Raw genomic sequence first — 12,956 nt, 5'->3', positions numbered from 1 at the left:
ACTAAAAACAGGAGAAAAGCATGGTACCTGTCCTCTCTTTTGTATCTGTCTTTGCAATGAGTCATTCTTTCTGCAGTCACCTTGCAACTGTCCTGGAATCGGGAAGGACAGGAATGATGGATAACATCTTCATAACAAGGGATCAAAACTAACCCCAACAGTAGACCCTCTTTGGATGGACCACCTTCCTGGCTGCAGATAACAACTCCAGAACTTCTCCCAAAACAAAAAGTGAGATAATGACCAACCAGACCATACCTGTGACTGGGGACTGTTTAGCTATGCACACCTTTTGTTCCCTGCTCCCAGTGCTTTGTCTATTTAAACCTAGAACTCATATATGTACCCCAAAGATGGCTGAAGATGAGCTGAGTGCTTACTCTGCCTCTTCCCATAGCATGTCCCAAGCCGTGTAATAAGTCTCCTTTCCCTGGCTTTACCATGCCTCCTTATTTGGCATTTGGGGGCAGGTGGTTGGACCTGACATATGGAGTCCCAGGAGTTTGGGCCTTGGATCCAAAACTCTGGTTTCAGCTTTAGCAAGCTATACTAAGAGAAAATATGCTCTTTAACCACTGGCCACTTGCAGCTAGTTGAACCTGGATGGAGAGAAAAGATGGAATTGGTTCCCAGAAGCTTCTGGAATTGCTTTTATTGCAGAGACCTCCTTTCTTATCTTTCCACTTCAGCTAGTATCACTTGCTTTTTCATCATATGGTGAGACAGAAAAACAAACATCTGGACTATAGGGGGCCTGAAGCCTGACCTTGGTGAGTTCTCCCTGATCAGTGTGCCTCGGGGGCCTTCGCCTTCCTATTCCTTGTTGTCTAGAGGCTCTTCTGGACCATTTGGGGTTTTTCTGAATTACTTGAGCTTTTTGCCATTTGTCTGACAAGGAATTTTTGGTCCCTGGTTCAGAGGCTTTGTGTGTATTTGGGGTCATTTGAGAATTTTGTGCTAGCAAAATTCTGGCAGGGAAGGAATGTAAGGTAACAGAGAACCTAGAGTGTTTGTGTTGAAGACCTTTTTGTCCTTTTTAGTGGGAATCTTAATGCCTCTCCAATTGGGCCTGTAATTTGTACAGGCCATTTGTTTTGACAAGAAACTTCAAATTGTGTGGTCTTTGTCTGGTTCCTCGGTCATTTGAACTCTTTTGGAATATTTGAGGCTTAGGCCATTTGTGGTTATAAACAGAGAAAATTAATATCCTATAGAATCAAGAAGTAAAGAAGTGATGCAAGGCATGAGGACTGGGGAATATGGGAGATCTCTTTTGTATTTTGTATAACCATGAGATATACTAAGTCTGTAACAACTTAAGAATGAAAAATTTTAAGTTCATCTTGGCTCTCCTAGGAAGAATTCTAGCTAAATAGTCTAAAAAAAGAGAAAAGCAATTTCCAAGACTGCATTTGGGATTAATTTAAGTGTTTTTGTGTGCCATTGTGTATATTTTGCATATGTCCATTAGTCTATTTCTATGATGATTGGTTTATAAGAGGCTAAAATTCTGACAGCTGTGTCAACAGTCTTACTGGAAACTGAGACTGATTCAAAACGCTCCCCTACCCTTGACTCTTGCTTCAGGTATCAAGTCTTCCAAAGAATAACATGGGGCACATCTTAATCTGCTTCTGTCATTTTGAGAAATAACTGATCAATGTATTTGTGGCCAATAAATTATTTTTTTTCATGTTCTTGAGCTCTTGGAACTATGCACGCTGAAATTGACATTTATGGCATGTCTAATTTAGAACTTTTTGCATATGCATACATTGACCTTTTTAGGATGATTCTTATTGTAGAGTTAATGTAAAGGAGTTGTTGCTTCTGTTCTCCCTCCCCCACCTCTTTTGCTGCCATTTTAAGAAAATCAGTTTTCCAAAGTTCTTATCTCAACCAGGTCTAACTAAATGTAGGCATTTGAAAATTATTCATTGTTTTAGGACTGAAGAAAAGAACTGTATGGACAGTAACCTTAAAATGTTTCACTTGTCATAAGTGTAATTTGCATTCAACTCTATTTTATAGTTGTATCTATTAACAGATGTGTTTTTGTAAATTGCTTACTGTACAGAGAAACAGTTTATGATTCCTTTACTCCAGAATCTATCTATTAAAATATTAGGTTAATAGAGTATTTTATTTTGTTAGAAAAAGAAGCAATTTTGTCTAAATTCAAAATTTTGCAAAAATTATTTCTACGTGCAAATTAGAAAGGTCCTAAAGCTTATCAAAAGTTTATGTGTGAAAGTTGGCTATAATTTAAAAGTTGCCAAAAGAATTTCTAAGGTCAAAATTTAGGGTACTGATGCAAAGCTAAAATTTAATTCTCTATGTCTATAATAACAAGACTATCTTAATAGTGTTCTGCTCTTAGTAACATTTGTAAGAAACTGGCTTAAAGAAGAGATTTTATGAAAACAATTACTTGTGTTTTTGGTTGATCTTGTCAAGCTTTTGTCTACTTAGGAAACTAAAGCCTTAACTAAATCAGAGTTCATTTAAGTATCTTTTCATGTAAAGTCTCTAAAATGACAACCTTATAACTTTATGATAAAATAACTCTTATTTGAAGTAATTCTAACTCAATTAGTGAAATATATATATATATATATATATATATATATATATTTATATATGACTAAAAGTATGTAGAACTGTGTGTGCCTAGACACTAAATATTGTGGAAATATATGCAGAGTTAAAATGTGAGTTTATTACATATAAAATGACCAAGTAATGCTCTCTTTTATCAAAATGCATTACATCTAAACCTGGTCAATAGAACTTTTAGCATTTCTGCTGTTTGTAACCAGTAATCTTCAAGAACTTGCCATTTGGGCAAACCTTCTATTTAAATCTAGCGTATAATTATTTGGCACCTCTGAAAAAGACAAACTCATATTTTTTGGTCAAGGTATTCTGTTTAAATAGAGACAAAAATGACTATTTCTGCTGATTCCAAAGCCATCTTTTAGTAGTCATAAAGTTATTTTAAAATGAGTTCCCCTATGCAGTTTATTTGACTGAATGTTTTCTGACTTTTACTCCATCTGTATTCTGCTTTGTAACAGTTTTTCTAGTTTTAGACTTAAATAGTTTTGACTTGAGTGTCAGCTATCTGTCCCCTTGTCCTGTATTAATTTATCACTGGCCAAGAAACCTTAATTCCCTCAAGATTAAGGAATGTTCAAACATAAAAGGTGGGTGAGGATTGTAAGATGCAAAGTGCTTTTGTTGAAAAGCACTAACTCCTTACTTAAGCCCATGAATTAACTAAAAACAGGAAAAAGCATGGCATTTGTCCTCCATTTTGTATCTGTCTTTTTTCTGAGGCATTTTCTTTGCAGTTACCTTTCAACCACCTAGGAATCAAGGAAGGACATGAGTGATGGATAGCATCTTTGTAACATGGGACCAAACTATCTCCAACAGTAGACCCTCCTTTGGAGACCACCTGCCTGGCTCCAGATAACAACTCCAGAATTCTCCCAGAACAAAGAGTGAGATAATGACCAACCAGACGACACCTAGGACTGGACCATTCAATAATGCATACCTTTTGTTCCCTGCTCCCAGTTCTTTGTCTATTTAAACTTATAACTCATGTCTGTACACCAAAATGGGTGTAAATGAGTTAAGTGCCTACTCTTCCTCTTCCCACAGCATGTCCCAAGTTGTATAATAAATCTCCTTTATCTACCTTCACCATGCCTCTTTATTTGGTGTTTAGGGGAGGGTGGTCAGGACTGACATATAGAATTCCAGGAGTTTGGACCTTGGATCCAACACACTGGTTTCAATCTTTCATTCTTTTCCTCCCTCCACCCATCCAAGGGGCTTAGGAGCTTGTTAACATCTCAGCTGCAGATAGACCTGTTCTTGGACCTTAAACATCTAAAATGAATGGGAGGAAGTGGGTAGTTGCTCTGGCTTTTTAGTTTTTACTTTCCAGTTTCAATGTCTGAGTCTAGACCTTTTAATATGTATTAAAATAATATAATATCACTGTCTCCTCATCTATCTATCCTGCCTTACCCACCACTCATGACCAACTGCCACCTAGCAAGTAGGCTCTAGGTTTGAGGCCAACCCCAGGCAAATAGTTCATCAGACTCCACCAGAGTAAAATGGCCTGGAGGCATGGCTCAAGCAGTAGCATGCTTGCCTTACAAGAGCAAAGCCCTGAGTTCAAACCCCAATCCCACCAAAAAAAAAGAAAGAAAGAGTTATTTAGAGAGTAAGGTTATTAAGAGCGTGTTTATTTCTGTGTTCTCAATCCAACACTATACCAAGAACATAAATAGTTCAAGAAACACTCTTAAATGAAATAAGTAAAGAAGAAATGAATAAAATTATTTGAATGTGTAACTGGAGTCCTACTTCAGAGATTCCACTTTTCAGGTCTGGCCACTTGGTCCAGTACTCCAATTAAAGAGACAAATAGTGTGAAGGGCAGAGAAAGGAGATTTATTCATGAAATAGCCACAGTAGGAAGAGGAAGTGAAAGCACTTCAACTGATCTTCAGGGAACTGACTTCAGCTTCAGGTTTGAATAGAGAAAGACTTGGGGCAGTGGGTGGGGGTTACACATAATTAATCTGTATTGGTCAAAGGTGTGAGTCTACTGATCATTATTTTAGGATTGATCAAGTAGTGTCCTGCATGGTAAAAGAATCATTGCTGCCTGATGGGGTGGATTAATTTCTTATCACGAGATGTTTATTCACCACTCCAATCCTTCTAGGAATCCAAACTGACTGCTGGAGAGAATGGCTCAGAGCAAAGAGACATGAAAAAGGGAGGCAGAGATGCTGAGTTTATATCCTGCTTTTAACCACCCTTTGGATATTTGTAGGCCCAAATGAAAAGCCAGTGCTTTTAGCAAAGGCAGTTTCTAAGTACCTGTTATAACTTGATAAATGCATTTCAAGAGCCACCATTATGTAGTGATACCTTTTGTTGTACATGGTTCTATTAGATTTCTAGAATCACTCATTAAATTGTAAATAGTGCTTAGGGGAAATACTTGAGCTGCTATTAACTAACATCAATGTTAGCCAGGACAAAAGCCCTACAGGAGTGTTTACAGGCCAGAGATAATGGAACCAGGATGAGGTTCAAGTATAAAGTCAAATCAGTGAAGCTCTGCGTGATTTGTAATTGCTCTTTTGTATAAGCTTGTGCAAATATAACAAAGTGCATAATTCAATGAGAGAGGCATCTCTTACAACCTCCCACTTTATTACCAAAGAAATCAAGACCATGCCACCTTGTTTCTCCTCTTTCTCTTTCACAGTTGTGATCCACATTACATAGTTCTATTTCTTCAACAATCAGTCTTCCTGAGATAACTAATCTTCAATTTCTTCCCACCTTATTGGTTTTTTCTTTTCATTAAGCAAATTCTTCTCTTATTTCCCTAAAAGTTCCTTCTCCAGAAACTTGTATGAATAATGGTGACTCAACTTTGATCATCTTTATTCTCAACCATAAAAGTTAATGGCCTCATCACTACCTTAATTTTCTTTCCAACTCTCTCAAAACATGTTATTCTGAAGAACACATCCATTCTTATGGGCTAAGTAATAAAAAGTTATCTTTATTATCAGAAGTTACATTTATCATCAGAATCCCCAAACTTGCCAAACTTAATTCTGTAAGATATTCACTAAAAAACTAATTAATAACTTGTAAAAGTTAATCTGTGCTCAAACATCCATCCCTGTTTAACACAAAATCTCCCTCCTCCTGGGCAGCAAGCAAGTCAGTCATCCAATGGATATCAGGCATGAATATCTATTAAAACTATAAAATACAAGACGAACCTAATGGAGTAAAATTGCACATCTTGTAAAAGATGTAGGACTTCCTGGCATCAGAGCTTCAATGCTGTGATACTTTCAAAGCCACTCACTCAAATAGGAGAATCTGGAAGAGTTACTCCAGTTAACAAATGAAGAAGATAAATTTATAGGGATGATGATGCAATAGTGACTTCAAAGACTTCATAGAAAATGATTGAATTATTAAAAAATTAAGATAAATCTTTGGGGAAAAAATATTTCTGCAAAGCTTGTCATCTCTACTATTCAACTATAAAACATAGTACCTGAAAATTCAAGCAATCTTGAAAAAGAAGAACAAAGTTGTAGGTACCATACTTCTCAATTTCAAGTTTAGAGCACAACAAATGTAATCAATGTGGGTCTGACATAAACAGGTAAATAGATCAATGGGATAGAATGGAGAGCTCTTTAATATATAGTCAGGTGATTTTTGACAAGGACATCAAGATTGCTCAATGGGGAAAGGACAGTCTTTTTAACAAATGGTGTTGGGAAAACTGCTTATCAAAGTTCTAAATATAAGACCTTAAACTATAAAATTCTTAGAATATATGGAAAATCTTCACAACATTGGATTTGGTGTGATCTAGATATGTTAACAAAAGCACAGGCAACAAAAGTAAAAATACACAAATTAGACTAAATCGATATTAAAATTTTGTGCACCAAAGGACATGACTGATATAGTGAGAAGGCAATTTATATAATGAGCCAAAATGTTTTCAAGTCATGTGTCTGATAAAGGGTCAATGTTCAGAATTTATACAGAACTCAAAAAATAAAAAGAAAAAGGAAAATCCAATTTAAAAATTGACAAAGGACTCAAATAGACATTTCTTAAAAGAAATAGGAATTTATAATAAATACATAAATGATGTTAAACATCACTCATAATTAGGGAAATGCAAATAAAATAATAAGATTTCAATTCACATCTATTTAAAAAAACAGAAAATGGTAATGTGGCAAGGATGTGGAGAAATCTGAACTCTGTGCACTGTTGGTATGAATATAAAATGGTACAGCTGCTGTAGAAAGTAGTACAGCAGTTCTTTTAAAAAATTAAGATAGAATTATCCTTGATTCCACTTCTGAGTGTATATCCCAAAAAGGTAAAGAGAGTGCCTTGAGGATATTTGTACAGCAGCATTAGCCGCAATAACCAAAAGGTGGAAGGATCCTAAGTGTTCATGAACAAAATTTGGATAACAAAATGTGGCATATCCACATGCTGCAAAATAAATGAACCTAAAGGAAAAGGGGCAAAGTGAAATAAGCCAGTCACACGCACACAAACGATTATTATGTAATTAATTCCATTTACAAGAGATAGCCAGAGTAGTCAAACTCATAGTAAAGGAAAGTATAACTGGGCATGGTGGTGCATGCTTCAAATTCCATAATCCCAGTGTGACTTGAGAATCTGAGATAGGAGGATCAAGATTTCAAGCCCAGCCTTGATGCATTGTGAGTTTCAGGCTAGCCGAGGTTACAGAGCAAGACTCTGTCTTAGAAAGTGTAATGAAGGTTGCAAGGGACTAAAGGAAGGGGGAGATAAGTAGTTGTTGTTTAGTGGGTATGGAATTCCAGTTTTAGGGGACCATACCTTTAACACTTGGGCCTTTGAGGGATGTTTAACATCCAAACTACAGCAAACATTCCTAGAACTCTAATACAGCTACTTCTCAAAGCTCACTTACTAGCTGTGGAGCTGTGCATTTGACATGCCCTTAAGCATCAAGCTTGATTGTTAGATAAAATTTCTAATGAATCTCTAATCAGTATTCATTTTTTGTATCCCTTAAACAGACTAAAAACATTTGAAACTTAGTTTATTAATTCAATTTAAGAAGGAAGTAAAGAAGGTGAATATGGGTGATGTACTTTCTATGCAAGAATGAATATAGAATTTTTAAATATACTGAAATCACTATGAGACTAGGACTAAGGTAGAAAGGAAAAAAACAGAGGGAATGAATCAATTTGGAATACCAGACATATAAACATAGAAATGTCATAATGAAACTCTCTATGTAGACATCTTAAAAAAAAATGTCTTTTTATAAAAATGGAGGACAAGAAGACAAAATAGGTCCTGTCTGGGTGAATCTGGATCACTGATCCCAAATTCTTGTACCCCCAGTACAACAATAATATGACAATAAAAAATAATTAATAAAAAAGAATTTCAGTTTTACAAGACAAAAATCCTGGTGATGTTTGCACAACAATCTCAATATATTTAACATCACAGAAGTGTGCATTTAAAAAAAGTTAAAATGGTAAGTTTTGCATGTATTTTTATATACTTATTACATTTATATTACATATTTATTGCATGTATTTGTTACATGCATTTAGTACATATTTTGTGGTATATTTATTACAATTTTTAAAGTACTGTTTTAAAATCTCAGGGGAGACAATAATAAAACTGTGAAAGGATATCTTTGGGCTGCCTGCTAAGAATCTACATTTTCAAGAGTCTAAGATGGCTTCTTTATTATGTATGATTTGTGCATTAAAAAAAGACAAAACTCTAATCAATATAATATTTATTTTTTAACAGGCTTTGGGATGACAAAAAAGATTAGAAGATAAATTTGCATCTATATGTTGTCATTTTTAAAAAGTAAAACACTGGAAAAATTTCAGAATAGTGTGCAAATGAGTTGAGTATATTGCAACACCTTCAAAAAGTCAATTCATTCTTTGTTTTCACTCTAAGAACTAGTGGTCAGTTAAAGTTATAGTATAAATTGTTTTAAGTACAAAATCTAAATATTGTAATTATTAGTTTCCTTTTTCTTAATGTATTTTTTTTACTATTTTGGTTAAATATGTACTATTTTTTACTATTTTGGTTAAATATGTATCTTTGTTCTCTGTATGGATTTATTTTTCTCTATCCAGATGATTTCCAACTGTCTATCTTCTTCCCTGAGCAATCTTTGTCTCCCAAGTGCTTCTGGACATTTTTACTTAAAATGTTTCTCTGCCAATTCAATGTAAAAAGTCAAATCTATCATTCTCCCTCTAAAAATTACTTTTCTATTTCTCACTGTCATTATATACGCCTAAAATGCAAACGCTAATGGTTGTCATTCCATCTACTTCTATTTGCTTATTTGCTCACCCTTCATTTAATCAGTTTCCAAACTCCCCTGACTTTCCTTTCAACAGTACCTTTCATCTCTCCCCTCCTTTTTATTCCCCCACTTGTTCCTTTAAGCTTGGCCTTACCACTCATAATTGGATGAGCATAATAACTTCCCTTTTCTCCTTTCCTTCTGCATTTTAAGCATACATTAATGATTTGAGGGAGTTTCGTTGTGATAATTCCATACATCATACAGTGTACACTGAACAAGTTCACCCCCTCCATTATATATCCAACCTCCACTTTTTCCTCCCCCCTTTCCAAACAGTGTTTGCTAGCTTTCATTATGCAGTCCTCACATGGGTATATGGACCATACTTCCATCCTCATGTGATTTTTATATTCTCAATCTTCCTGAATAGCATCCCAAGGTTAATCTTCCTGATAATGTAGCTCGGCTCCAGTCCAAACATTTTGCTCACTCTCCCATAAGCATGCATTCCTTTTTCTGCCTCAGGGCCTTGAATCCTGTCTCCTCCCTGGAATTCCTCTTCTGACAGTAACCCTCTCCAAATCCTGTTGAGGTCCCAGGGCTACTGTGTTTCAGAAGCCTTATTTGAAGGAGCTCAACACTAAGTGCTCTCTCCCCAGGAGCACATTTTTCCTACATCTGCCAGAAGAGAATGTATGTGAACACTAAGCTGTGTACAACATGAAACCCAGAGGTTGGAGCCCTGGCTGCTATTAGGAGCATAGTCTCGAGTAAAGGTCTTCATGGGTTTAATTATTACCATGCTAGTCAGTGTTTCAGCACTGTGACAAAGTACCTAAGATCAGCAATTTAAAGGAGGAAAGATTCATTTGGAATGCAGGCCTCAGAAGTTTCAGTTCCATGGTCAGCTGGCTCCATTGCTTTTAGGATAGTGACAAGACAAAGGGCCATGAAGGAAGGCACCTGGCATACAGGAAGCAGAGAAATAAAGAGGCCAGGACAAAGGCCCAACCCCAGTGCCCCACTTCTTCCAATCTGACCCCACCTTGCACAGTTTCTACCACTTCCCAATAGTCCATTCTGTTATGAATCCATCAATGGATTAATCCACTGACTAGGTGAGGCCTTCATAATTCAATCACTACCCAAAACCCATCAACTGGCAACCAAGTCTTTAACACAGGAGCCTTTGGGGGGTGATATTTTATACCCAAATCACAATTGCAAACTATTGTTATTCATTGAATGTCTACTCTGATAAATATTTGATATTTATTGAAAATACTCATCACTTATTGAGTATTTCTTGAGTGCTAGATCCTAAATATGTTACCTGAATAAATTCACACAAAAAGCCTTGTATGTTAGGTGATATTCTTAACCCCACTTTTCTGGTGAAGAAACTAAGCAGACTGAAAGTATGTAATTTAAGAAAGAGATTGCACTAGTAAGTGACAGCGCTAGAATTCATACCCAGACAGTCCAGCTCCTGAATATATATCCTTAAGCACTGCCCGGCATTAAGTTATTGAAGGCCACTTAATACAAGGTATGTATATTATTTTTTCCACTTTAAAGAGGAGAGAAAAAGAAACTCAAATATATCAGGAATATTTTAAGTCATAGATATGGTGAGTGGAAATGCTGAATTTTACACTAGGTCTATCAGACTTCATTAGATAATACTTTTATTATGCTTCTGTTCTTGAGATTAAAATGACTATTTCAAAAGTAATTGTACTCATTAAATAAGATCATGCACACGATTTATAAATGGTAATATACTGTACTGAAGGTTGGGTTGAGTTTTCCATGAACACATACTCATAAGGGTACCATGCCAATTACCTTTAGACCAATGGTCTTGAACTTTCATTCCTACTGCCATTGATCTTTGTATTGGTTTTAAGATGTAGTACTTTGCATATAAATTAAATATATGTCTCACTGTACTAGTAAATTTTTTTTTTTTTTTTTTTTTTTTGGTGAGACTGAGATCTAAACTCTGGTCTTCAAGCTGGCAAAGCAGGTTCTCTACTGCTTGAGCCATACTTCCACTCCATTTTGCTCTGGTTATTTTGGACATCAGGTCTTGTGAACTATTTCTCCAGGCTGGCCTTGGACATTGATCTTTTGAATTTCAACTTTCTAAAATCTTGATTTGGTCACTTACTAGCTAACTGGTCTTATGCTTGTTTCTTTTCTTCTTTTTTTATTATGCTTGTTTCTTAACACATCTGTGTTTCAGCTTCCTGGTTTGTTAAATGGGGACACTAGTAGACACACCATTGGTAGATATGAAAGCTAAACTAGCTGATATGCCCAAAGCAGCTGAAACAGTGTGTGGTATACAGTGAAACAGTGTCACATTGAATTATTATGATTGTGTCTATTATAAAACACACACAAAATGAAGTTTAAAGAAAATGAGTTAAATCTTCATATTATTTTACTTATTAGTGATATAAAGCTTTTTTACTTTAAAATAAAAATACAAGTAATTTATGATTGAATATGCTTCAGTTGTTTTTGAATGCCTGGAAATATTTTCTATGTCAGTGATTCAATGACCAGGTTCTAAGTTTGATTTAGACTTGGTTCTAAATTTGATTTTTTAAAAAATGGAATGACTGCCATAGTTGAAAATATACTTTATAAAAAACAAAATCTGTACAGAAAAAGCATATCCATATGTAAATTGTCATATTAATTTTACTTATTAAATCGTGGTCCTTATTTTTGGCCCCATTTAGCAGTGACTCCAAATTTTATATTGATATTTAATCAATAAATTTCCATTTTTTTGCAAATTAATGGAGAGTTTTCAATATTTTTAATAACTTGTCACAAAACTTACCTAAATTCTTCATGTGGAACATTCTTAAATAGATTTTAAAATTGAGTTTCAAAGTCTGAGTGTTGAAACATAAGAATTTTATATGTAACATTTATCAGTTACAGTATCAGGAAAAAAATGATATAATGATAAAAATATTTTAAGCATGTGTTTTCAAAATTCTTTCTCCAAATCATGAGTTTCCTTCAAAAAGCTACCTTTTCCATTTGTGGGTACATTTTCTCAAAAAAAAAAAAAAAAGGTATGACTGGGTGTGGTGGCCCATGCCAGGAATCCCAGCACTCAGGAAGCTGAAGCAGAAGAATCGTCAGTTCAAGGCCAGCCTAGGTTATATAGCCAGATCTTGTCTCAAAAAAACCCAAGTATCACTAATAGCCATTGTTTTTCCCCAAAAACATGAGTCCAAACTAAGAGAGGCAGCATCATTTCCTTCAACTTTGTTGTTTTTGTTGAACTGAAAAAAAGGCATGGAAGGATAGACAGGAGACGGCTTGATCTATCAGCACAGGCTTTATTGGGAAGAAACCAGGGGAGAAGGTCTCCAGTCAGAGAGCTAAAGCCCACTGGAAATCAGTTAGGCCAGGAAAATGTTTGTGATGGGCTTGTTGCTGGGGGTAGCTAAGGAAGACAAGTGGTGATTAGGTCAGTCAGTTCCTCAACTGACTCTTGGCCCTGATGACAATGGAGTAAGGTATATTTCTCTCATTCTTTGGGGCTAGATGTGATACTTCCGGTAAGTAGTGGGGTGTTTCAGTAAGCTGCCTGTGAGGGAGGAGGGGCAATGATGGCTGACTTTATGTTCACTCTGGGTTACTAGTATCATTTTACTTGCAATTACTTTGCAAGAAATATGTTAAGTCCCTTATACATTTTAAGATTGTTAGTTTAGTTAAAATCAATAACATAGTGTGAAAATGCATTTCACCAAGAATATGAACTTGCAATATGTCAAAATATACGCAGAGCAAATGATTGAATGGAAAGTCACTACCAATGTCTGGGTTGCGGGGCTCCCATTCTGGCAGGGTTTTGTAAACCGTACCTGACAATCACCTAACTGATATTAAGTGATGGACCAATATCAATCCAAGTATTAAATCTTAGCAAAGCTTCGAATCTTTCTTTCTTTCTTTTCGTTCTTTCTTCTTTCCCTCC

Source organism: Castor canadensis, chromosome 3, assembly GCF_047511655.1.
Source record: "Castor canadensis chromosome 3, mCasCan1.hap1v2, whole genome shotgun sequence".
NCBI lineage: Eukaryota > Metazoa > Chordata > Mammalia > Rodentia > Castoridae > Castor > Castor canadensis.
Note: the sequence above shows the minus strand (reverse complement) of the source record.